We start from the raw sequence: 23,933 nt of genomic DNA on the forward strand, positions 1-23,933 counted from the left end.
ACTCTTATAACAACCTGGGAAAAGAAACAAGGGTGTGCATCATTCCAACCCATTTATTCATGAAGTAAGCATAGGTCCTAGACTTTCCCCCTGTTTTCTGACCAGGCTGATCATGATTTTTAAATGTCACTGTAGGGTATGCCTGCACATAGAAGAATGTCATTTTTGTTTATAAAGAACAAAATTACTATTGGTGCTTTAAAATTTTTTCGTTAAAAGAAAGTTTGCAGGTGCCATGCATTTATATAGTGTTTGGTTTTCTTCTTTGGATTTAATCATAATGTCTGCTTTGAAATTTAATATTGTAGTGTAGTAGTTCTGCCTCTGTGGCCACTTAAATATTGTGCAGGGCAAATAGTCTCTATTACATTTTCAAAAATACATGAACTGCCATGCTTTCATTTAAATTTTTTTTTCATTTTGGTATTTCTCCATAAGTTCTTAGGTTATCACACTGTTGGAAAAGAAATGGCTTGTTTAAAGATTGGAAAGGGGATTTGAGTCTCCTTAAAAAACATTTGAAGTTTTTAGAAAATGTAAGGATTATGTTTATCATTTTAAAATTACTCCCTTTATCCTGAGAAACCTTTGAAATATGTTCTAAAATGTTCCTTTTTTAGAAATTAAGACTGATGTTTGGTAACCATTGGATTCCACAGATGAAGACTCAATACCCCTCTTCCTCATTGCTCTTTAAAACGGTGGTGACATTGCCAGAGTCCCCATTAGTTTTCTTTCTTTCTTTCTTTCTTTCTTTCTTTCTTTCTTTCTTTCTTTCTTTCTTTCTTTCTTTCTTATCAAAATCAGAGAAACAGAAATGTTGCAAACATTTCATTTTCTTCAAAGCTTCAACTTTGGTTTTCTGCCTTTTATGTTGCTGATAGAATTATTCTGATGGTCTATAAAACTCAGTTTTCTAATTTGCCTTCAGATATGTCGGATATCTAATATCAGAAAAGTTCAAAATCAATGATGGGTAGAACACTTCCAAATAATATTTAACAAGCGCTTTCTATATTGAAGTCACCTGCAAATCCTCCAACTGAAGGTCAGTTTGAACAACTGAGAATTCACAAAAAAGCCATATAAATAAAAGGGGTTCCCTGTGCTATAGTTAGAAAATGCCAACCAAATATTTGTTGCCTGTCATCCAGGCGACGGGATTCTGACAAACCAGAGATGTATTCCAACAGGTATTTTATAAGTATTTTAAGCCAGTTAAACCTGTAAAACTTTTGTTGTTAAATGACAGCTGTCTAAAACATTGACCAGTGCTTTCTGAGGGAAAAAGTAGTAGAAGTTTCATGATCTCTTTGGATACAAAAGAAGTGGTGACGTTAGCCATTCCTAATACAGCATCTTTGTCTTAGAACTTCATATTTAAATCTGATCATTGGTTATAGACAGCTCACCATTATAGTGTTCCAGGTGAATGCAGGTCTGAACTTACAACATTATATTTAGGTTGCAGTATAATTGTAGTAATATTTAATAGCATGCACTTGGGTCTTTTTGAGGTCTTTCAGATTTGTATAGATTTTGAAGTATGTAGTCTGGAAATACTTCTTTAGAATCTACAGTCTTTAAAAAGTAAACAATTACTACTTAGGTTTCCTCCCCTTCCGATTCATTTACATGTATTTTTCATAGACTCCTCTCATTTTTTGATCCACAAAAACATTTTATCAGAGTATTTTATACCATTTGTTGGATGAGTAAATAAGTATATGTTAGATCTGACCCAGAAACTTGGTGTCTTGCCTATGTGTTTTCAGCCACAGATTTCTTGGTTCAGTTGTACACACATACCATGAAGGCTTCTGACATCCTTATTGTGGGAAGGGCCAGGAATACAAAATGAGTAAGACACACCTTTGTCCTCAGTACCTTTCAGTTTGGTTAACAAAAATTAACTGAGAAAGAGACAGAGAGAAGGGAGACCTAACATTTGTGAAGGGAAGCACTGATCCTAAGTGGTTTTTCATTCTTCAATTTAAACTTAAGTTTATGTGTTCTCTTTAATCCTTGGCTCTCTCCGCATCTAGAGATGTCTGAATTTCACCTTTTTATCTGTCCTTTTATCTGTTAACCCCTTCTTTCCGGTTTCATCTATCAGTGCCTTAGGGTAGTTACTCATAACCTTACATTTTGATAACACGTTAGTCATGTCCCTGATCTGTCTTCCGGTTTCCTCCCTCAGATCCATATCCCATGTAACTCCAAGTAAACATTTTTAAAACATGATGATGCCCGATAAATAAATAAATAAATAAATAAATAAATAAATAAATAAATAAATAAAAATAAATAGTTTTCACTGCCTTCATCATAAAAATCTAGGTTTGTTCCTTTCTAAATTCACTGCTCACCTAGGAAGTCTCACCCACTTCACTCCTTCCCAGACGGTTATATATTCTCAACACCCCCACGCCTCCTTCCACTTTCTCCTGTTCAGCCACATTCATGCATTCTATACCTTTGCTCACAGCAGCACATCCCTCTATTTACTCTTAGATTCATGCACCTTAAGGAACAGATCAAATTCTTTGCCTTTTCTTCAAAACTTCCTCCAGCTCTTCACCTTTGAGAGATTGTTCCATCTTCTGAAATGGCATTTTCCCTCCTGCCCCTGTTTTATTCTTCTGCTTATGTTTGTATTATATCCACAGGTGCATATAGCACCCCTGTGACAGGAATCCAGCTCAGGCACAGATGTGCTCTATAATGTTGAGAGTGTTGCTGGCGATTATTGGTTATCACCCCTCTGTGGGGTTTTTTATTATTTTATTTATTTATTCATCAGAGACAGAGACACAGAGGGAGAAGCAGGCTCCATGCAAGGAGCCCGGTGTGGGACTCGATCCCAGGACTCCAGGATCACACCCTGGGCCAAAGGCAGGTGCTAAACCGCTGAGCCACCCAGGCATTCCCCCACCCCTTTGTTTTTTAGGGCGTTTTCCACCACTGGTTACATAGCCAGCTCACCCTTAAGTAACATCCTTTCCTCCCAATATTAGTGTCAAAATTCTTCATTGTTTTTAATTTGTCCTTTTATGTATTTCCTGATGCAACGGCAGATAGGATTTCATTTCACAAAGCACTAAAAACAACAACAACAACAACAACAACAAATTTATTGGATGCCTAGTATGCAGATGCAGGGCTTAATGTACCTTTTGGTTGGAAAATCCTTAAATGTTGCTATTCAATAGGGATTTCCCTTGGAAATAATCTCCTATTAAGTACTCTCCTGCCTCAAGGTTGGTGAGTGGGACAGTGTTGAGTCCACTAGCCAACATTCTACTTTGAAAGCAGAGGACAGGGAGCATTCAGTGTGCTGACTTCCACTGAATTCCTCTGACCTAGTAAAGGTATATTATGTCACCCATCAGTATGGCCCCTTTCTGGTTTAACTTATTTATTTATTTATTTATTTATTTATTTATTTATTTAGGTTTTTAAATTTTTATTTTATTTAAATCTAGTTAATTAACATATAATGTATTATTAGTTTCAGAGGTAGAGTTGTGATTTTCATTAGTTGCATATAACACCCAGTACTCATTATAGTTTAACATTTTTATATAAATGTTGAGCTTCTGCTGTGGTATAGGGTAGCAGTGGTAACATGATAAGACTGACTGAGGATTGGAATCGGGATCAACTTTTTCTTTTTTTAATAAATTACCTGTTTCGGAGTTACCTGGCACCTCCAATTTCTGAACCTTCCTGGAATCTGCTGCTTTAGTCAGCTTGCTTTTTTTTGCCACCCTCTCTCCCCATTTTTTGAGTTCCTATTATCTGCCAGGTGGTATTCTAATCTCTTTATGTATGTTCATTCATGTAATGTTCAAAAAAAAGCCTACCAAAGTAAATATTATTCTCCACTGTATCTTATAAACCAGGAAACATGGACAAATGGTTTAAATGACTTGTTTAAGGGTCATGACTTGTAACTGATAGTGTCAGGATACAGACTCTCTAGCCCCATGGCCAGCTTCCCAAGGATATAACCATCAAGCTATACAGCCTCTCCTTGAAGGGTAAAAAATATATTTACACTTAAATTTTTAATGTCTCAAAAAAATGTCTAGGCCTAATGGCCTAGAAATAATCCACTTCAGTCAGGTAGTTTGGTCAATTTAATGAATATATTGGGCAGATCATTCTGAGTTTGGTTGATGAAGTTAAATCTGTTGAATTGGATAGAGGTTTTATTTTTCAGTGTAAGAGTTTTCACCACATAAATAGGCTGTTCATTCCTCCCATCAACTCTTCTACTTCCAACTCACATGTTTTCTCTCCTGTCCTCTGATTTAACATGTGGATTTCACTTATTAGGTTTTTGCCAACACTAACATTTCTATTAGAAGGTAAATTTTCTGTTACCTGTCAGTTAGGTTTTCTTCCTATCTGTAAAGGTCAGTGCAGCAATAAATATTTAAATAGCATTGGGTATTTTTGTAAAGAGCATCCGCCTGGTGATAGACATGTTATGGTAATTCCCATTTTATGGATTCACAGATTTTCAAAGCATTAGCTTCATTAAGAAGGATCAGAGCTAGGTCTGAATTCCAATCCTTTTAGAGATGAAAATTTCCAGAAGTTATACTCTTTTCTGTATTTTTAGCTGGAGCTATAGTGATTGTCTTTTGAAAATACCATGAGGCTTGAAACTTAAATTTCTTGTCAACTTGTAAAAGTTGTCATCTTCAAAATATGATAGCGTTCTCATTTCAAGGAAAGATTGAAGAATTTTTGTCATTGAATCTTTAGTTCACCCTTTTAAATTGTTGCTGATTGCATTGAAATAAATAATTTAATTCATGCTGCAAATTTGGCATTTGCCTTTTTCATATTTATTAATGTCACAACTTTTCCCTAACCTACTTCCCCGTTTAGCTTCATAAAATACTGATATGCCCAGCCTTTGGAGTTGGCTGTTTATAGGAAATATCAATTAATCTAACTCTTCCTGGATCAAACAAAATCTTAGAGTTATCCTGTTTCCTCAGCAACTTAATGCATGTAATTGTATATGTTACAAACACATTGCCAACACATTATTGTATGTATTGTGTCTAATGTTTGCAATTGAAATGCCTTTATTTCCATTGGAATGATCCTTAAGGTTCTGGCTGTCTAGCTGACTGGATCAGTTCTCTATTTCTCCCGACATTTAACTCCCAGCTCCACGGTGTAGCACTGTGAAGGGCATGGAGGGCACAGCGGACACTATGTATGAAAACGGGCTTTTACACAAACATGAACACACATATTTTAGATTATATCTTACTGCTGGTCAGTAATCCAAGATTTCATTTAGACACTAGAAGGACAGACACTGTTTTCCCAACAGTCATAATCATAAACTTTGTTAAAAGTGAATGAAGATATGAATATGTATGAAGAAATTAGATGTTCTCACCATGAATGTATGGCATCAACATGTCTTGAGTGAATTACAGACTTTACTCATTTCTGGGCCATTTGTTTTATATATAGATTAAATATAGATAATTACTTGTTTGACAGGTTACTTTATTACTTTGATAGATCTTAAAGTACCACATGCAGTTATAGTGTGATTATTGTAATAATTTGGATTCCCTAATAGCCAAAATTAACATTTCATATGAATTAAAGTTTTAAAATAGGAATTTGATTTTGTTTAAAGTCAGGTTCACTTCTGGTGATTATTTTGATTTAGTAACAGACTTTTAATTGAAGTTTTTAATTATTTTTAAGCTCACATGTTAAATACAAAAATGTTCAATATTATTCAAAATTGTGGTTAGAATATTAACTCCCATAGGTTAATCAGTTCATTTTTGTCTTTGTGCCTCACTTGTTTTTTTTCTTTTTTTTTTTTAACCACATTTATTTCGGGGGAGTAAATGTCCATCATGTGATAGTTGTACTAAACTTAAAATTCGTTTTTACTCTTATGAGCACTTAGCCAAATACCTAGAACATCTTACGTGTTCAGTAATCATTTTCCTATAGAATCTGAATACCTTGTCTTGTAAGAGTGTGTGTTTTAGATAGATCTTAAATGACCAAGCTGTTTCAGAATTATTTTACACACCGACATTAAGATTTGTTACCTGTGGGAACAAAATCAAAAGCTTCTAATCTAGTTATCATGTTTTAATTCATATCTTTTATTTTATTTTGTTTTGTGTTTCAATAAGGATTCCACGTTTCTGGTTCAAAAATGTCTCTCCCTGCTCTTTCAGGTTAAGGCAGTTCTTTAGAAAGCAGATCTATTCTGGCTATGTAATGCATTTTATTTAATTTTATAGTTTTTATGATCTCATATATTAGAGATTGCCAAAAATATAGAAAAATTTTAGAGAACATTTTTGGACTTGATGGATTACCACTCTTGAAAGGGAAACAAAACACTAAATATTTCTAATCCCGCATTATTTACCGCATGGGTGGTTAAATGCTACTTTAAGCCTCATAAAATTAAAAGGGAGAAATCTGCCAACTGTAGCAGGAATTGGATTTAGGAAGAGTGGTACAGAGCCAAAATATTGCTACAGAATTAAATGTCAAAAATCTTCTTTAATAGTAGATATATAGTTCACAGTGCCTGGTTATGATTAATACATTTAATCTAAATCACTGAAAGTTGCACTCTCCTTTTCCATAAAATACAATAGGACACAAATCAGTTTTACTGTAGATGGATAACAATTGGAAAATAATGCATCTTCCCGCCCAATAAATTGTCAGTTATACCTTTTAACTAAAATCAATTCATCTTTCCAAAATTTATTGCAATTTCTAATAATAAATCTCCTCAAATGTTTATTCATTTGGTTTTTGATACATTTGTGCCACTTTTGCTATGGTCTAATGTTTTCTCTTTTGATTCATTGTAAATTAGAAAATCTATTTTGAGTCAGTTTTCTAGTTAAGAAGTTAAAATCTATAACCTAGCACCTTTTTCACTCTCCTTTGTACATTTTAATACCCTTGAACTTGAACTTAAATGCAATCCAGTAAATTCTTTTCAGAAGGAGATTAAAAGACTTTTCAATGTAACTTCTTGAGTAAGGGCCAGATTCATAAAACAAGCACTTAGGCGGTTGTTAGATGATCGTTGCCATAGATCCATTTTGGAATCAAAAAGAGAAGAAAGAAATACATGGGGTTGTATCATCATTTCATGTAAGTATTTAGTACAAAAAAAGAGGAAATGCCCATTTGAATCAGGATCAGATAGTGATCATATTGAGTGTCTGCTTTTATTTCCTTTTGATTGCAGTTACCCAGAAGTGACATTGAAAGGAAGCACAGTAACCAGCTATGTTCAGTTTGTTCCTTACACAGAGGTCTTCCCCTTATTAATCTCCAGATACACTGTTTAATTTCTGTGTATACATTTCAGATTATTCTTTATTAATATATCCTAAGTATGCAGTCACATTGGTTTTTCACATACACTATGGTTTGGAATGGAATCATTGTTATGTTTTTAATTTAATACATAATAAAGGAGTATCTGTCATTCTTTATACACTTAAGATTATCATTAGACTTAAAATAAATCCTTGAAATACTGTATGGTAAACACTGACTCCTGTCATTTTAATTTTATACCTTCCTACACATATTCCACAGTAAAATTCAGAGTGGTACCCTTTTTTATTTCCATCTCCACCTCCACTGTGCTATTACAAAAAATTTAAAACTGAAAGTAAGAATTTGTTTACTTGCCCACAAAGTACATAAAAATGTGTTTGCAATTAACATGTTCTGAGGCTTGGTGGTTAAGTCTATGCTTATATTTTATCAAATAAAATTCTGAAATAGAATTTTGGAATGGATCCTATTAGAAATGAAAGTGACATTAATTTGAATTAAACCTGTAACTCCGTAGCATATTTGTGTCATTGCTAATATATAATATATATATAAGATGCCATATGATGAAATTAGCAGTTAAAAAGGTGATTTTTGTAGCCAGAATAGCCAAAATAGAATTCAATGATTGTGCTAACTATACAGTGAAGAAAACAGATGCTTTCTAAGGCGCAAAGATCAGACATGAATTAGAGGTCTTGCTATTTATCTAAAAATAGAGCTTTTTTTTAAAGCTGTGAACTTAATAACTTTTTTGATATATGGCTTCTTTAATCCAGAATGTAATATTCATTTGGATTTACCAAATTAATTTCTCTTTTAACAAATGGCAAGTTTTCGTAATCTTAACTAGCTGTAAAAACTTTAAACATAATTTCCAACTTACATGGACTTCCTAACTTGATTTCCCGATCACATTAAATATGAAAGTAAGTTAAATCATCTTCTATTAAATAAAAAATGATAAATGGAAATGCCGTGGCCTTCCTTTGAAATTCCAATAACAGATATGAGTGTTACTTCTCCGGTGGTTTTATAAACATTGGCTCATGATACAGAGTCAATTTATTGCTGAAGTTTCTGTGTTACTGTCAGTTATGAAGACTTTAACAACAGCTGTAGTATCACAGTTGTCTCCTTCGCATGGTATTCAGTTTTGTGAAGGACAACAGATTTGTTCTGCCCACCTTTTAAAAGAGAACGTTAAGGAAGACATGGAAGTGACGTGAATAGGAAGACGCAGAGCCAAGGCCAACCTGCTGATTCCTGGTCCCATAGACTGTCCGATGTGCCCACCTGCCTTTCTGTCCTTCTGCTTGAATGTGAATCCATCCTATAGGCTGAAATTCTGTTAATATTTTCAGCCATCATTTTAGGAACTGCCAAGTAAGTTTTTACTGTTTTCAAGCAAAATAAACGTTTTGAAGGAGGTCAACAAGTAACCTACATACTTTGCCCCCGATTTTCTCCTTTAGTCTCTTGGCCACTGACTCAGCCAAACTCTTTTTTTTTTAGTCTTTTATTCTCTGCTTTCTTTCACACCGTCATCAACTCTTCCTCAAATCCTAACGTGGTCCATCTGACCCATTTGACTTCTGAATCTTCCAGTGCCACCCCTTGGTTTACCAGATAGAATGTAAATTCCTCTTCTTCCTGTCTGGGTCTTTGCCATTAGGGCTTCAACTTCCCTTTCCATCTCTGCGTCCCTATTCTCCCTGGTTCATGCATCCTGAATGTGTCTGGGGCCTTCCAGCTTCTGTCACTTTGTTCCAACTATTTTTACATTTGAAACATCACACTTCATGTCAGTCTGTGGAAATCTTGCCCATTCATCAAAATACATTTCAGTTAAAACCTTATCTGAAAACCTCCCTGCCAGAAAGGCATCTCTCTTGTCATTCAGGGGCCTCACTCCCATCACCTCATTACTCACAGGACCATGTGGTAGCCACTTCTGGTAGAGTGCAAGCAAAACAGCATGGAGCCAGAAATCGGAGTAACTTCTCCAAGATCCATGATTTACTGGCTGCATAACCTTGGAGAAATCAGTTTTTAAGCTTTAGTTTCCTCATCCCTAAAATAGGGATAATAAAAGATAAGGTGAAATAAGGTATGTAATAGGACTTTGTGAACTGTAAAGAAACTATTATTACTCATTTATTTTCGGAGTCCAAAGCTCAAATGCCTTCAGGGTCCAGGCAGATAATACATATGTATGTACATACATCCACACACATATAATATGAAGTAGCTTTGTGTTGGGGATGTACCTGCACACTAGCAAGGGCATTCCTAGGTAAAGTTCTTCAAATTCAAAACATTTTAAGATACTCTGATAGGGGGGAAAATAAAAAGGAAGATAAAGGAAAACAACAAAAACCAGTTTACTGGCCAAATACTGCTGCCCCTTTGTGTACATACATCCCTTTCCACAGCTGAGTAAAGCAGTATTGCATCCCACAGAGCCTTTCATGAGGCAGATACTTAATGAACTTTCGGGGAGGGTTGGTGGGCGAGTAGACGACTTAAATGGAGGGGGTAAGTGAAGTTTCAACATGAAATGGGGGAAATTAGATATTTGCATTCTAATCTGTTTTCCTGATCAAGCAAGAGGTATAAAGACATTATATGAATCATGGTTTTTCTTTTGGTCCTCTAGTGAAAACTTACAGTGCATGTGCTTAAGTCTTCTTCAAGTAGTGTTGATCACAGAAGCACTATTATAGTTAATTGAGAATTCAGACATTTTACTGTAAGGATGTTATTTTCTCTGTCCTCTGTGTGAGTGGGCTCTGGCAGACTGAATAGAGCTGTGTGAGTCTAGTGCCTTTTCCATTCAATTGCTTTTCCCTCTGATCCTTGACCATTGGCTGAAGAAAAGCCTAGTACTTGAGACTTAATGATTTTTTTCCTGAGATCTGAGAAATAGGTGCTGTTTATTTTCTCATCTTTAGAAAGTTAAATGTATCTTATCCAATGTGTTAGAAGCCACTTTTAAAACTTAGATTTAGATACAATTAATTCTTAATGTCTTTCAAAGGAAGTATTATAGCTTAGTTCAATGCTAAAATAAAAACCAAAGGCCCAAGCCCTCTAATGTGCCTGTACCCTTTTATTTTTCTCAAATTTACCAATGAAATGACCCATCTCTGCAGTTGAAGTCTGGAAAGCTGGTGCTGAATGACCTTGATAAAAGGAAAATTATATTACAGTATGGTGACTGAAATCATTGTGCTGTTTTGCAAAACGAAGTCATCAGACATAAGTTTAGCTGTAGTAGTATTAACGTATTAAGAGAAACTTACTGTATTAGGTTAGTTGAGTACAAATAAATGAAAGCTCTGTTAATTTGACCTTTATGATCTGAGTGGTTAAAATGCTTACATCAAGAAAGAGAAGTAATATCTTTTGACATTATTTAACTGCCCTAGAATGTCTAATAAAGAAAGGATGCTGCTTCTCTAAGGAATAATTGAGACATTAAAACCATTGCCTAGCAAGCTGTCTGGCACAAATTCATTTTTAAAAAATTTCCCTTAAAGTTATTTCCATATTTTCTTAGACTCTCTTTTAGAGTGTTTGTTCACTTATAAAGTAATTAATCGATTCTGGTCTAGTTTTTTTCACTTGCCTAAATAGTTTTCCTGTTTATAAATATAGACCTCTCCAGCTTATACAAATTTAAAACCACTTGGTTTACCATATTATACACATTATATTTTTAAGTTGGGGGACCTGTAGAATGTATAGAACAAGTGGATGTCTTTCAATCATCCAGTTTATTTCCATTTAGGAAATATTTATTTAAACATTAATTAGCAAATAGAGTAGGACAGATGCTCTAGACAAAAGGAAAAGCATGAGCAACGGTGCATGGCATGAAGCAGCATGGCATTTGCTAGCAGCCACAGGCAATCAAGCCTTCAGGAGTGGGACTTGTAGAAAGGGAGGTGCATGGGATAAACAGAAGAGGCAGGAAGAGCGGCTCTTGCCCACTGGGAGATTGTACAATTCAGTGAAGGCAGTCAGACCCTCTGGAAGATTTCTAACGACATGTGGGATCACATTCTTTCATACATAAGAAAAAAAATACAGGACCAAACAACTTTTGCTTCTCAGATTTTGAAATAATTGGAAGCCTTCCTTCTTACTTCTTCCTGATATAGTGCCCTGTTCATAGTCACCTAAGTTTTCCTCCTTCCTCAGAAGTGTCTTAAAAACATCCTTTTAAGTTGTTCTTAAGGACACAACTGAGTTGTTCTCAGTCTGACTCATGTAAATATGGCTTTGCATAACTATTGCTAGTCACATACTTGATTATATTTATTTCAGTTGTGTTCACAACATACACTAATGGTTTTATGTTCATATGGAGTATTTGTTTAACTTGCTACCTCCATCGAATTATTCCCCCTGAGGGGGTAGGTTTCCTCATCTGACATCAGCTGACATTAGTTTATGACTGTCACCTGTCTTGCAGACCATTATTTGAGGAAGTTACAATCTATTTTAATTGCTATGTACAGTGCTCTGTACGAATGGTGGTACTGAATAAAGATAAAGAACAACATAGAAGATATTACTGAGTTAAAGATTTGCAATCTGTTTCATTTTGTTTTTACTCTTCATTCTGAAGGGCATTTAATTATTTGGTTTGGTTTTTTTTGTTGTTGTTTTTTGTTTTTTCTTTGTTTTTGAGAATATCACACTGGATGATGTCTTATGGTTCAGTTAAGCTTGAATGGGTTAAGTGCTTCATTAAAAAACAATAAAAACAATAAATATTGTTATAAAAATAATAACAATAACAACAACCTTTAGGCTTTTTAATGATGAAGTCATCCTAATGGTCATAATAATAATGTTTGAAAACACAACTGTATACTAAAAAAACAAACAAAAAAACTCCTTCCCATTGAAATAGCTTCCCAGTAGGTAGATCAGTACTCTTGGTTATATTCTGAGACACTGTCATTGGACCCAACACAGTTCATGTATCAGAATTAAGTCACTGCCCTCAGTAGTTCTTTGCAATTGAGTGTCTGGCTGGGCTACTGAGAAGATTCTAAGTTAAGCAGAGACTATAACTCTCTTCTTCATTGACTTATCTTTTCCATCCTCTTCAAATTCCTTTAAGACTCCTATCATCCTCTTCCTAGGTCACTGCTGACATCCTGGACAATGATTCTTCCAAGCCTTTCTCATCTTTTTCTTTCTCAGCTACTCTTTACTATTTGTCATTTTAGCTCCATCCTGTTAGCACTCCTGCCCTGGTTTTTCGTGATCATACCATCTCTGTTTTCTCCTTCCTTTGCAACCACTCCTCTGCCTCTGACCTGTTTTCCTGGCTTCTCTTTTCCCCATATATTGGATATTGTCATTCTCATATTTGTTTGGTGTTTGTTTTTATTCTTTGTCAGATCTTTTCTATCTGTGCTTTTTGTTATTCTAACAGCTTTCAATCCTTATCTCTATGCAGAAGGCAATGATGCCTTTTTATATTGTGCCATGTGCCCGGTAGCTCTAGGTATTTTTTTCCATTCCAGTCTACTTGAGAGATAATAACACATTACCTCACTATGATGATTCACTAGGTAGCAGTTCTTAACCATGGGTGGGCATCATAATTCAGTCCCACCACCTACCTCCATATTGGGAACAGCATGTATAGTTTGGAAATCCTATCAAGGTAGTTATGACCCATGACCTGTGGTCATGTCCCTTTTCCTCATCCTGATCTCTGCCTTTCTTCCAGCATTTAAGAATCACCCTTCTACCCCCGAAAATTTCACCTCTTTTATAGTCATCTCCATCAGGTTATTACTATGGTGACTTGACCTGATGGCCATTATTTATTCTTGTCTCTTCTAAAGCATGCCCAAACCTTTAAGTGAAGATTAGTTTATATAAGTAGTACTTATGTTGATCACATTTTAAATGAAAATCATCATTGAGGTTCAGAACAAGAAAGTATTGAGATTTACTATGTACCAGATACTCTGGTAAGGTCTGGAAGCCCAAAATAACAAATGATACACATCTCTAATCTTAGTGAGTCTACAGTTATTGGTATGTATAGACCAACGCCCAGCTAAGAAAAGTTGTGAGTGCTGTAACAGAGATATAAGCCATTTGCACTATTGAGAACAGAATAAATAGAGTGATCACTTCTACTAAGGGGCAATGCAAAAAGAGTATCTGAGCTCTGACTTTGACTGACGAAGTCTTCCCACAAAATAAGAAAGTAATATAATACATTAGGAAGACCAGGCAATTGGAATTAGAAGGGACTCGATTTGAGTTGCCACCCTTTCAAAGTCTTAGGCAAAATTACTTAGATCTCTTATCTCCCCCATCTCTTAATTACTTGCCCTCATATGACCTCTCTTTTCTTTATAGCATTCACCATAATCTGAAATTATCCTTTTTTTTTTTTTCCTTGTCTGGTGTCTCCAACTACTAGAATGTAAGCTTCCAGGGTCAAGCACTCTTTCTCTTGTTCACCATTCTCCTCAGTGTCTAGAAGAGTGCTTGACACATCGGGGGAACTCAATATTCAGTGAGAATATTGAGTGAATGAACATGGATTTTTGTGAAGATTAGCATAGGTTTGTTTGTAGGTATTACTTTTGTGAACAAACAGGTTATCTGATTCTAACTCGCGTGCTTAAATTCAGTGTAACTGAAGATAAACAGTTGTAAAAATGCATGGTTAATTTAACAACTAGTTGAGTACATGGGTGTGTTAAATTTCAAGTTCATGTGTAATAATGTCAGACTTCTGACCGTTCAATACAGAGACCTTAGAACACTGATTTTGATCATCCTTCAAACATTCCTTTGCTTTCTAATCTTACTAGTTTTATAAACCTATGAATTAGACATTAGTATTAATATACAGTGTTTATTTTAGATCTACAAGATTTACCAGATTCTTTCTTACTATTTCACCTAACATTTCATATTTTTCCTTATAAGATCCCTGTTCTTTGTTTTGTTGTTGTTGTTGTTTATCACTTTTCTTTGAATACGTTCTTAGAAGGTATTTTAGTGAAGTTCTAAAACTGATAATTTGTTCTTTTTTATCTGAAACCGGATTCCTTTCATGCTTGGTTGTGAAAAATACTTTTTCTGCATATGTAATTCTGGGTTCAACAATTTCTCTCAACACTTGGTGAATACCCTGTTACTGTCTTCTGGCATTCATCATTGCTGTTGAGAAATCTATTGTCAGATTAGTTCTCCCGCCCCCTCTCCACCCTCCCCCCACTCGCCCCCACTGATTTTGTTTGTTTGTTTTTGATATTCTGTAGTTTCACAACATGATGTATTGATGTAAATTTATTTACCCTGTTTTTTTGTTGTCTTTGTCTGCTGATAGCTGTCTTTAACCAGCTGTAAAAGAAAAAAAAATATTTCAGCCCTTATCTAAATGTTGTCTTTTGTTTATTATGAGTCTCCTATTTTTCTAGGATTCCAGACAGACAGATGTTGCAACTTTCTCATTTTATTCTCAGTGTGTCTTAACCCTTTTTGGGGGGGTTTCTATTTCTTTGTCTTTCTGTGCCGCCTTGTAGGTAATTTCTTCAACTTTGTCGCCGTTATCTAGCTCTGTTTTTATCTGTGCCTAATCTGCTATTTAATTCACCTTATGCTATTAAATGGGTGTAATCTAATACTAATTATTCATGAGATGCTAGTAGTCTTTAATTCAGTCATATTTTACTGCATTTTACCCAAGAGGTTTATAGACTCAAGATATTCTAATTTTTAATGCTTTTATAACATGCTCAACCATATTTGATATCTTTACAAAGAATGGTGTGTTTCTGTACTTTTATTTCTGTTCTTTTATTTCTATAAACTCTGCAATGTCAGGAGCTCCTATTAGTCACGTTTAAGTATATATTTTATACTCAAATGTTAGTTGAGAATAAGACACTAAGTAACTGAGTTGATTATATTTATAAAACTAGTTATCTGTTTACTGACTTATTGGCTAGTTATACTGTGGAATGCTTAAATACCTGTCACCTTCTTGTGGTCTTTGATAACACACGATTCAATCCATTGTCTTATATTGATTGTCACAATATTTTGATTGATATTAAGCATTTATTTTTGAGCTTTACAATATATTTTTTACCACCTTTAATACTAAGTATTAAAGTTTTTAGTATTAGTAAAATTGTGGTGTTGCCTTCTCCATTCTTCGTTTTTTGGGGCTTATTGCCTGGATATTTTCCTCCTCTTAGAGCTTTTCATAATATGTGATTAATTGAGAAAGTGTAAACAGAGTTACCATGTCCAGGGAACGCTCTTACATGGAATCATTCCTTATATTCACTGTCAGCCATTTTAGCATTTTGGTGTTATAATGGCTTAACGAAAATATTTATGGAACTACTTTATAAAAATACTTGGTACAAAAGTGAAAATACTATAGAATTGTAAGTTCTTATTTGTAATATTAGGTAGTATCAAGCACTATACCAGTAACTTTCAATTTTGTCTTTTCTGTGGCCTTCAAAGAAAAAAAGCAGTGGGTAAGTGGAACAGGAAACTGGGTAACAAAGAAGAATCAGAATATAAAAGGAAAGAAGTAGGGGCAAATGATGAACAGCTGACCACCTGGAGTAATGATACCCAATCTGGTTACCATTTGTTTGTGTCTGTGTTTTAAATTTACCTCATGTGACCTTGACTCATTACTTCCTGATTCCCACCTCTCAAGTACCTCTGCTATTTTCTGATAGAATTGAAAATGATCAAAGAATGTGGAAAAGGAAATGTGACCTTAAACTGAAAAAATACTATGCTTTTAACAGTTAAAACCGTTCCTCTGCAAAGCATTCCAGAACTAGATGTGCACATGTACTCACCTGTGTGCAGATAACACCCAGTCGAGAGAGACATAGTCTTCCCCCACGGCCCAGTGAGAAAGGAGGAGAGCTGGAAGCCCTGTCTCGCTAGTGGCATCACGTATTGGAAGGAGCATTGAATTTAGGAGTCAGCTTGAGACAGATATAATGTTTTAATCCTGCAGCTGGTTAACTACATGAATTTGTGTAAGTCCTTAACTTCCTTTACCTTCAGCTTCCCCTCTTGCCTTTTGTTTTACAACTTGTCATTCATTTACTGAGGGCCTTTTAGAGATTAATAGTTATTTCTAGTTTGCTTATCTGTGAAATGCAAATTTTGAGATTAGGGGTTTCTAGGATGCTCTCTAACCTTGTTTGACCTGCAGACCAGTAAAGCCCAGTAAAAGGTAAGGACAAGAGAAACAGACTGGGAGGGTACAAACCCTTTTCTGCAAGCCTAGAGCAGGGATTTTAAAGTTAGCCTCCAGACCAGTCTTAGAAAATGGTGGGGGTGGGTCTTGTTAAAAGGTAAATTGTGATTCTGTAAGTCTTACATGGGGCTTGAGATTTTGCATTTCTGACCAACTCCTGGGTAATGCTGTTGCTGGTCTTAGCAGACCGCTCTTAACTAGTAAAGCTTGAGAAAGTGGTGGGGAAAGAGAAAGACTTTCAAGAAGAAGGATGGTGAGAGTTCAAGGAGAGAGATTGCTGAAGGCAAAGTTACGCAGTAATTATAAAGAGAGGTTATAGGCAGAATGTGAGAAGCAGATCTCTGCTGTGATCTTGGATAATTGGGAAAAGTTGGCTGTGATGTATATACTTTAGTAAATATATGCACCTCCTAACCTTTTTTATGTGATATAGATTTTTTTAGAAGTATAACATTTCCCTCTTAGCTTTCAAATTTGTCATTTGAAACGTTAATTTACTAGTGATTAGAGTTACGAGTATTGGTTTTTCATCTTTTTATAATACCTAGTAGACAGTATATGGGAGACAGAGAAGTGGGAATATTCCTGATTTGTTTAAATGCAAGATCATTTTAATTTATGTTGTGATTTACCAAATTAAATTTGTGCACATTAGTTTATTTAAGGAGATAAAGTTAAACTGTATTCTTATGCTTGTCTGTAGAAGTCTTGCTTTCTTATCTAATACATTCCTAGGTGGAACACAATTATTTCTGGTTTCGACCTTGAAAATGCACGTATGTAATAGTAAAATTATTTTAGCAAAAATGATAATGAAATATTTTGCACTTAAAGTCTACAGTGTATCACATACATTTAATACATCTTAATTTAATAGACATATAAGTGATGGCTACCATATTGGATAGCACAGTTAAAGCTTTCCACTATATAGAAAACCACCGAGATTAGGAAGTACCTTCATTTCTCTTATTTTTCTCATTTCATTTGGGAAGATTGCAATAGCTTGTCAGTTGTGCATAAAAATAGGACTTTATATAAACAGCAGATAGGTGGTGCCCTGGTTGCAGACTTTGATGGATTCTCAATGAAATTCAGCTTATCTGGGTTCTTATAAATATATTTCAGTAAATTTTGTAAAGATTGCCTTACTTGTGTCATAAAAAGTAGAAATTTTAATGGTAAAAATTTAGTGTTTGGCATTCACCTTTAGATGTTGGTGAGCCCAACTACTATGTCTCAACATTCAAACTCTTGATGATTTTTATGTGCTAAGTGCATAGATTTACTGCTGCAGTCTGAACATTTTTAAATTAAAATATATCTTTCATTCTGAATGTATTGATTTACACATCTCTGTGTCAATATTAAGTCAAGCGAATTTTCCAATAAGTTGAAAAGATCTGGCAGGGCAAGTTAAATTTATTAGATTTGCTAGAGGGTTTTTTTTTTTTTTTCTTGTCTGTGTTTAGGTAGCTTTCTGCTTTTTCTATTCTCGATTATAATTTTGTTTTTAAGATAGTACTAAAATTTTAATAACATGCTGTCCTGCCTCTTAGTACTTTTAGGGAATTTTATTATCTTGAATGAATTGCCACTGGAAGCCATGACATTCCTTATTGCATTCCTGGCATTCTTTGCTACTGCTTTTTTAAAACAATGTGTTTTTAGCCTTCTTATATTATTGAAAAATATATTACTGTTTGAATTTTAGTTGAATCACAAAATTAAGCACTTTTCCTTTATGTACTTTTTTTTTGTAAATTTTAAGTTTAAAATTAAAGTTAAAATCAGACTATGAGGCAAAGCTACCTCAGTTCATTGGAAATAAGAAATGTCTCAGGAGGATTTAAAAATTTGAGGCATAATTCACCATAGTTTCTAAGCGTACATATGAATAAAGCATTTATTTTTTTCTATTGTAAGTGAAAGCATTGTTTATATCTTTTGGCTAATTCAAAATATCAGTTCTTTCATACTTAGAATAAAGGAGAGGATCACTCACTGACACATTTAAGAAAATAGACCCCAGTAGTATCAAGTAACATCTTCATTAGATTATAATTTTACTTAAATATTACTCTAAGTTCATTGATATATTTATTAACATTATAAATTTACTTAAAGATTTCAGTCTGGCATAAATCTTATTTCTTATCTCTTATTCCATCTAAAGTTCACTTTAAAAGACAAAGGCTGTAATGAATATACTTAATATCAAAATCTGTGAATTGTATGACAAGGGGAAGGTGCTAGTCTTATGTAGTCAGTAGTAAAATACAGTGTGTAAATGGGTAAAAACTTTGATGTAGGAAGAAAATGGCAAAAAAATGGTACCAGGAACTTTAGCCAGGATTGAGTGAACTAATCAAACTGGAGAAAATGTTTCTATTTAAAACACCAAAACTATTCTTTGTGTCATAATGGTATTAATTTGCAGTTTAGGTTTATAATCCTTCTCCCACCATTATATCAAATCTGCTGGATGCTTTGTAATTTTTCCCCCAAGGCAGAATGGAGGTTGTAATGTAAAGTAAAACCAGGTTTTATATAATACTTTGGCATTGAAAACTGATACTTTTATGGGTTCCTTGACTTTGACCACTTAGCACGTCAGGAATTCCAAATGACCATGTGTAACAAAACTGGATTTTATCTGTAGACAAAATAACTGGCTGATTTCAGTAGAAATATAGCACTAACATTTTATGATAGCAAAAGCTAACAATAACAGAATACTATGCTAAGCACACTCATTTAATTCTCCCAATAACCATATGTCACGGGTGTTCTCTCTCAGTTTTACAGATTGGGAAATTAAGACATAGGGTAAGTAATTTCCTCAAGGTCACAGAGCTATAGCAAATGACAGAGTCCAGACCTGAGACTAGGTCTTTATAAAGTCCGAGGATCGTGCTCTTAAATATTACACTATCCTGCCTCCTCATGCAATAGAACTATTGTTGTGTTATACTCACTTGACTTGTATCATCCTTACATTTTAAGAAAAGATACAGTTTTCAGAATGCAGTTGGAGAATTTTCTGCTTTGAAATATTAACGAATTTTTAAAAACCCTTTATTTAATCTCTCCAGGGGTCCTTTATTCATAGACAGGTACAGATTTTATGATCTTTTCTGCTGAGAATATCCTTGTATAAAATAGTACCTTATATGAGAATATTTTTTATTATCTGGTTAGCAAATATTTTCCACATTCCTGTTTTAGAATTGTAAAATACTTTGTGCAGTAGAAACAAAACAGTGCAAAAAAACTAAACTATGATCACCACTGCTTGCGATATATTCAGTCATCTGCTTAATCCTCATCCCCTTCGCATTGTCAATACCCATCTAATTCCACTTTAACAACAGTAATTGGCTGATGGAGTAGAAGATATAGATTTGTTTTCTTGATGACTCCTTGACTTTTTTTCCTCTGGTAATACTAATAGAATTCCAAATCCGTACTGGTGTGATCATGTCATGAGTAGGTCAACAGTCATGTCAAGGTCCTATTGGAAACCTCATAGCCAACATCTTAATTTAGACTTAGCTATCTTTTTCACTTGTATGTGCAATTGTAAGCAATTTTTTCAACTCTCCACTCTCCATTATAACAGAATTCATTTAGTTCAAAGGGGGATAGCCCTGCATGTGAATTATGTAGCTGGCTGCAATTGAGTAAATAGAATATATAAACATCTGGGAACCTCATTTGCATGGGTATATACATGTGTTTCTTTTTTAAAGTTACATAGGTTGAACAAAAATAGGAAAACTCTTACCCATTTTTTTTTTTTGTAAGCAACATTTTATAGTGTATAAATTGTGGTAATGAAGTATGATTTAGCAATATTAAGTTCTAGAAAAGTATACTTTCTCTTTAAATAGATTATTGAATTACTACCAGCCAGTTTGTCCTCACTGTTCCAAGTTTATTTCATTATATGTAACTGGAACAATAGTATTCATAATAAGAAAATGCATTGTTAAATTACTAAACTATTTTGATTTGGGGGGATAGGAAATATGTAATCCAAGCTAAAGCATTCCGAATATGAAGTATAATGTAAAAAGTATGATATCTTTGTGTGTATATATTTATCTGTGTATAGATATATGCCTTATAAATATTTCCATTTTCTCATAACATTAATAAACATATTCCTGTCAACCATACTATTTTCTGTATATAAAAAGACCCACTGTCACTGAGTTTTGAATAGTAATAAATGATAATCTGAAGCTTATTAGGTTTGGATTTTTAAAAATTGGAACTTCAAAAAGACATGAACTAAAAATAGGAATGCTGAGTTAAAAGATAGAAGCTGTTAGTTTTTAAGACATAAAAATGGATTTCTTTAGAGACTTAAAGTGAAGACAATCTGATTATTCAAAAAGTCTTTAAAATTTTACATTTATGACTAATTCAAATATTATTTTATTACAATTTAGAGCAGATCTTTAGACTGATTTTTGTTTGTTTGTTTGTTTGTTATCCTCCGAGCTTAGAGATTGTACACATTCAGGAGCGAGGCTTTATTATCAATCATACTAATAGGTTTCTGGTACTTCCATTTATTTGTTTAGAAGGCCAAAGCAATCAAATTGGAAGCACATAAAGAATCAGTAACCGTTTTCTCATGTCATGATGCATTGATCTTTTATATCAGTTATATTTTAAATCTAAGCCACCTGGAATTTTGACCAATAAATCCAAATTTTATTTTGGTTAAGTAGCTTACCTAGTTTTTCTTGCTGGTATTTGATTATTTTTTAAAACAAAGTTGATACAGAGCAAGATGATTGGTTTCCTTTTAAGGTAATGATTGAATGTGCTAATTTATTGTAGGACTTTAATGATAGTCTCATGGTTGAACCATGTTGTTAAGATAATTAACAGTTAAAACCTTTTCCAGAGCTGGGAAAAACAAACAAAAAACCTAGCACTTTGTGATGGAAAGAACAGTAGACCCTGGGTTAGATTGGAGGTCTAATCGCAGTTTTACAAAAATCTACCACCGTGACTTCAGGCAAGATTTAAAGCGCTTTATGTCTTTGTTTCCTCATTTGTAGGAACCAAGAAGCCTCAAGGCTTCTTTTATGATTTTTTTTTAACCTGCAAATGGTATGACTCTTGAGTGCAAATGTCACCGTAGACCCAAATCACTCCCCAGACCTAGAAAAAAAAACATTTAAGTATCAAACTCCCAAACCCATGTGTGGATTTATCAAGAATTAAAGGGGAGAAACATTTCAAGTATGAGCATATGAGTTTCAATGTTATATTTTCTTTATCACTGAATCTGATCTTGAATTTTGCTTTACTTTGTAGTTTTCTAGATAAACATGCTCTTTGCAGCCAGAAAGACTCAGACCCAAATCCTGCTTGGGTCGGCCATTATTGACCGAGTGATTTTGGACAATTTACTTACCCTCTCTATACCTCAGTTTCTACTTTTCCAAATGGGAGTTGTAGCGTTTACCTGAAAAGGTGTATGAGAGAAGAGAGGTTGAATGAATATTACGGATGTACCTTGCACCAAGACCTGCCCCTTACAGGTGCTCAGAACTGTTTCCCCCCTTCTCTCTCTTGAGGCCAATGATTACTCCACTTATCATTCTATCTCGCTTTGATAAATTACAGGGCAGCTATCCACAAGCAGATAAAACATCCAGAAACTAATTGCAGTCCCAGACTGTCATTCTGCCTCACAGGCATCAATAGGTGGGCACTTCCTGGACCTACACTTGTCTTGGAGCTCTGCGGGACTCCCAGTCATGTATGTCAGCTCCAAGCCCTCTCTGGGGCAGTTATGGGTTTCCTGGTATCCATCTAAATTCCCATGGCAGCTGCAGAGGCAATTCATCTGAGTTCGGCTTTCACAAATGTGAACCATTGAGAAAATAAGACTATTTTAACTTGAATATAGAAAAATGTTTAAGAAGCATACTTTGTTCTACTACCCTTCAAAAGACTTTTCCTTGGCCACTCTGTCTTATTTGTCCATTTCCTCAGCATATAAGAAACCCTCTAATCTAAGAAATAATATTTCAGTGTTACGTACTTCTAAACATAATCGGTATTTGTCTTAATATCCAAGCAGTGGTTCTTATCCTGTATCCATCATAAGACTGCATGTTTCTTTTCTTTTTAAAAATGATATCCTCATATCATCTTTGCAAAAAGCAAATCATTCTCATGTTCTCTGCAAAATAATTAAGTAAACATATTTAGCTAAGTCATTAATTGGGCTTTACCTATAACTTGTTCTGTGAGCATTTTAGAATCAGACCGTTAACATTATTTGAACATATTTCTGTAATATAATTAACAGGCAAGATAGGTTGATTCTGAAAAGGACATCTACAGTTTTGACACTGAGAATTAATTATAAGAGAGAAGACAGATTTGTGCTCTGGCCAGAATTAACTAGCAGTTCAAAACATAAGCAGTCACCTTGGGCTCTTCTAACAAAAATGACACTCCTCTTAATACCTAGCTTGTAAAGTTTGTTTAGACAACTCATCTGCTTGTCAGCTCTGTCTTTTTCTGTGTAATTAAATTGAGAAAATAGTACTTGATTTTCTTCGACCACTCCAAAGTTCATGTTTGTTGAATAAAAAAAAAAATCACATTTTATGTGTGTTTGTGTCTAAATGGTTCAGATACTTATCAAAGGTCATTCATTCTAGGAGGAAGGGGATGACATTCAACTTAACATTTCTTCCCAATTTTAAAGAATATCTCTTTAATTAAAGAGCTGAAAACTGTATTAGTTGTTGGCAAGGAATGGCTTACATAAAATGCTGGCATGGTATTTTGCTGATTTTTTTTTTCCAAGTAACCACAATTATTTTAATGCTTTTAATGCAACTTTTCTCATTTTATGACAACAAAGACTCTCTTCAAATATCTTACATTGGTTAGTCCAAGAAACACTGTGATAGTGGGGTTAATTTTAAGTGCACAAAGAGCTATTGGAGGGTACAGAGAGGGCATCTGTTGGATAAGCTTTCAATATGATGAGAATGATAACAGATCTGCCACTTGTGCAAAAGACAAGTAATCTTTTACAGTATTTGACTTTAAAAAGTGTCATTTTATTTGTTTAAAAAGCATATTTTAGTTGAGTGGGTTATGAACTTTAGTGTCAAACTGCCTTTCTTCTTGAACTTCTGATGTTTTGGGCCTCAGGATATCTGAATTTTGTTTTATTATATCTTAAATAATTACAAAATTGCCTTTGAAATTTATTTTT

General features: G+C 34.3%; 1 protein-coding gene and 1 long non-coding RNA gene across 6 annotated transcripts in view; both read left to right on the forward strand.

The window, feature by feature from the left end:
* GPATCH2 (G-patch domain containing 2) overlaps positions 1–23,933 on the forward strand; it is a 170,207-nt gene that overhangs the window by 28,008 nt on the left and 118,266 nt on the right. The window lies entirely within an intron of this gene.
* The window catches only part of LOC140626851 (uncharacterized), a 37,261-nt gene continuing 29,193 nt past the window's right edge, over positions 15,866–23,933 (forward strand). Inside the window, exon 1 of the long non-coding RNA XR_012025854.1 lies at positions 15,866–16,445. This is a non-coding gene — a long non-coding RNA (uncharacterized lncRNA). The remainder of the gene's footprint in view (positions 16,446–23,933) is intronic.

The sequence above is a fragment of the Canis lupus genome, chromosome 38 (genome assembly GCF_048164855.1).
Source record: "Canis lupus baileyi chromosome 38, mCanLup2.hap1, whole genome shotgun sequence".
Taxonomy (NCBI): domain Eukaryota; kingdom Metazoa; phylum Chordata; class Mammalia; order Carnivora; family Canidae; genus Canis; species Canis lupus.